We start from the raw sequence: 3,248 nt of genomic DNA, 5'->3' as shown, positions 1-3,248 counted from the left end.
AGCTGTGCGGCCCATTAAGAAGCCTTTAATTTCTCGCTGCAGAGCTCAGTCTGATCCTCAGTGCCCCTAGGAGCTATAAAATGTTGATTTATCTCCCTCTCCTACAGCTCTGCACGCTGAGCCTAGAAAGGAACTAATGATGTACTACTGCAGCTATTTAAACCGCTGTTTGAACACTAGTTTAAATATGGAAAGGGAAGTAAGAAATTAGCAGCAGTTTTGCCACTGTGATTCCAGCCTGCCAACCTCGCACCAGATAGCCCGACTTCTACTTTTCTTCTGCTTTCTTTAAAAAGAGCAGCGGAAAGTGGAAGTTAACAAAGAGAAAAGTTTGGCTCAGAAGGAACATTTAATTAATTAGAAATACCAACTTCATCAACAGAACATGTAAATTATATCTTATGCTTTTAATGTTTATCAGTTTGAGTAAAACTGTTTTAGCTTCACTCAAAAGAGCACTCATTTTAAAGCAAATAGTAAGTTGCTGTACTTATCAATTAATATTATTTTTTTAAGACCGTTAATGAAATTTCTCTCTTATAAGCTAAGCAGTTTTAACACACCTCTTCCAGGATATTTTGTTTCTCTCCTAAATTGGAAGATTACTCTTCCAGTGTTTATTAGTGCAGTGCTATCACAATATAATGACGTGGGAATGGAGATTATTTTCATCCAAGGTGTTAACCTCAACTCTCTCAGTCTAACATATTAGCTCTCAGTCAAAACGAGGTGATTTGAAAAAGGGACCAGGGAAATGTCTCAGAAGTATTAACCTGAAGATGAACCTCTCGGTCTACGCCGTTCAGGAAACCCAGAGATGTTTGTGTTTTGGTCACATTTACAGTGTTGAGTCCCCAATGCTAACTACATCCAAAAACTGAGATTACCAAAACTGAGCGTACAGAAGCTCCACCCACCTGTTGTTGAAACCTTCTATTTAGAGAGGCAGCTAGTCAGAACAATCATGGATTAAAAGGCAGGTGAAGGAAGCCAAAAGAGATTATGCAGAAGTTTTTAAGAAAAAACAAACAAACAAACAAAAACAAGTATGTTGTAGTAAAACCCAGTATGTACTGTTTTGCTGTTATTTAATAACAGAATCTAGTGTTACTTCTCTCTTTTCCCCCAAATGGCCACGGCAGATGGCCACCGCTGCCTGAGCCTGGGGCTACGTCCACACGTACACAGGTATTTTTGAAAATGGAGATTTTCCATTTTCGTTTTAAAAAATAATCCCGTCCACACGTGAAGGCAAAAATGAAGGAAAACGCTGCTACACAGCAAATTCAAAAGTGTTAAATGTTTTGGTGTTAGTAGTCTTAGAGTTAATTTTACTCTAAGTAGAGTCACATTCTTTTAATGTAACTCTGAGGTGTAAAATGATAGTAGTTAAAATCGAGTGTTAAAAATGAGTGTTTCTATTTCAAATCTGGAGGTGTTACAATGGAAACATTAACTCTTGACCTCTTAACTCTGAACTCCTACAGGGGCTATGACACTAATAGAGTAAATTCACAGACTCCGCCCCCAGCACGGCTCCAATCGAAGCTGAAGTGAAGCCGTTTCAGAACATTTTGCTCTACATATTTGAGTTGTTTGCCATGCTTGGTAAGTCATTTTTTCAAAGATTGTTTCAATTATTATTATTAGCTTTTACTTCTGTGGCTCTTTGGAGTTGAGACAAAGCTGTGTGAAAGGCATTAGCCGTGTTGCTCGCTGATAGCACCGCTCGCTGTTTTAGCTAGCTGAAAGGTATTGTTTTCGGCAAATACCACAGCCTTGAAAAAAAGCTTGCATGTGAATTTTCGGTTAAATTTTTTGGTCAAATACACCTAAAACAATGTCTAGAATGTGAAATGTTGGTATAATGGTGCTACTTGAAGCCTGAAAACGATCTCCCATAAAAAACGAGCAAACAGCAGTAGCAGATGTCCTGACTGGGTTCTACGTTAGCATTTAGATCCCTCCAGAGTTTTGTGCACACGGTTTTACATTTAGTTCAGTACTACCTGTTGCCTGTGTCCTTATCTTTTGGGAAAATACTTTACACAAGTAATGTCTCAAAAAGGATTCCTTTTTTTTTATTTTTTATTTTTTATTTTTTACTGTGCTGCAATTGATTTGTGCCATTAATTAGTGTCAACTAATTTTTATTCAATCTCCACATAGGATATGCTTGTGAAGATGGAATATGGGGGAGAGCAGAAGTGCGTTGCAGTTCCACAAAGTGATGAATGAAGGACATGCATATTGTATTTTGTATTTATTGAAATAAGTGATGAGAATGCTGTTATTTGCATTTACCAGCTCACCTATGTCAGACCTTTTGATAAACGAAATTCTAATGAAAGTGAGAACATGTACACTGTTACATCTTTCAGAAAATGTTTTGAAATTGTGGTGCACAGTTCAGAATAAATGTTTTTCAAAAACCATTGCGTCTTTTTAGTAAATGTTTATTTCCAAAAGAAATTTCTAGAAGTTCAGAACAGTAAAATTCCCGCTTTTTAGAATTAATTAGAAGATAACTCTTACGTAGTTAAACTAAAATACTCTTTGAGAGTTAATATATAAACTCTTAACACCAAGTGTTAAATTATCAACTCCAGAGAGATTTGGTGTTTAACACTAAATCAGAGTTAACATACCAACTCTCCAAAAAGAGTTAAATTAACACTCTCTGGTGTTTTACCCATATAGACACTTTAAAAGTGTTGAAATCAAATCTGACAGTGTTAATTTGGACATGCTGGATTTGCTGTGTAGGAACATGCCAAAGCAACAGGTGGCGCTATATTCCTAACCGTGTAGAAATGTTGGCCAATCAGAAGTCTAGAAGCCTCGGTGGGAAATAGTAAACAAAGCTGGGGCATAGAAGCAGAACCGAGTTGTATGTGTGGAGGGACAGTAACTGTGTATATGTAAGCATTTAAACACTGCAGAGACAATTAACAGTAACAGTATTGTAGAAATTCATTTCACCGAAACAATAACGTGGCGCACAGTGTGACGTCAAAAAAGGCGCACATCTTTGACGCTGCGTTTTCTCCGTTTTTCTCGTCCACACGTAAATGCAAAAACTGAGTTTTAGAAAATATCCACCCTGGCCAGAGTTTTTAGAAATCTCCGTTTTCAGTGACCGAAAACACTGTTTACGTGTGGACGAAAGGTGCAAACGCATAGAAAAATCTGCGTTTTCAAAAATATCCGGGTACGTGTGGACGTAGCCTGGTTCTGATGGAGGATTG

The 3,248-nt window shown here is 37.5% G+C and overlaps 1 long non-coding RNA gene across 1 annotated transcript; it reads left to right on the top strand.

Moving 5' to 3' along the window:
- Positions 1 to 1,270: 1,270 nt before the first annotated feature.
- LOC146507544 (uncharacterized) lies at positions 1,271 to 3,038 on the top strand. The gene is made up of 2 exons (XR_014876771.1): positions 1,271 to 1,608; positions 2,170 to 3,038. It is a non-coding gene; the product is annotated as an uncharacterized LOC146507544 (long non-coding RNA).
- Positions 3,039 to 3,248: the final 210 nt, after the last annotated feature.

This window comes from Neolamprologus multifasciatus, chromosome 11 (assembly GCF_963576455.1).
Source record: "Neolamprologus multifasciatus chromosome 11, fNeoMul1.2, whole genome shotgun sequence".
Taxonomy (NCBI): Eukaryota; Metazoa; Chordata; class Actinopteri; order Cichliformes; family Cichlidae; genus Neolamprologus; species Neolamprologus multifasciatus.
This window is presented reverse-complemented; position numbering and strand designations above follow the sequence as displayed.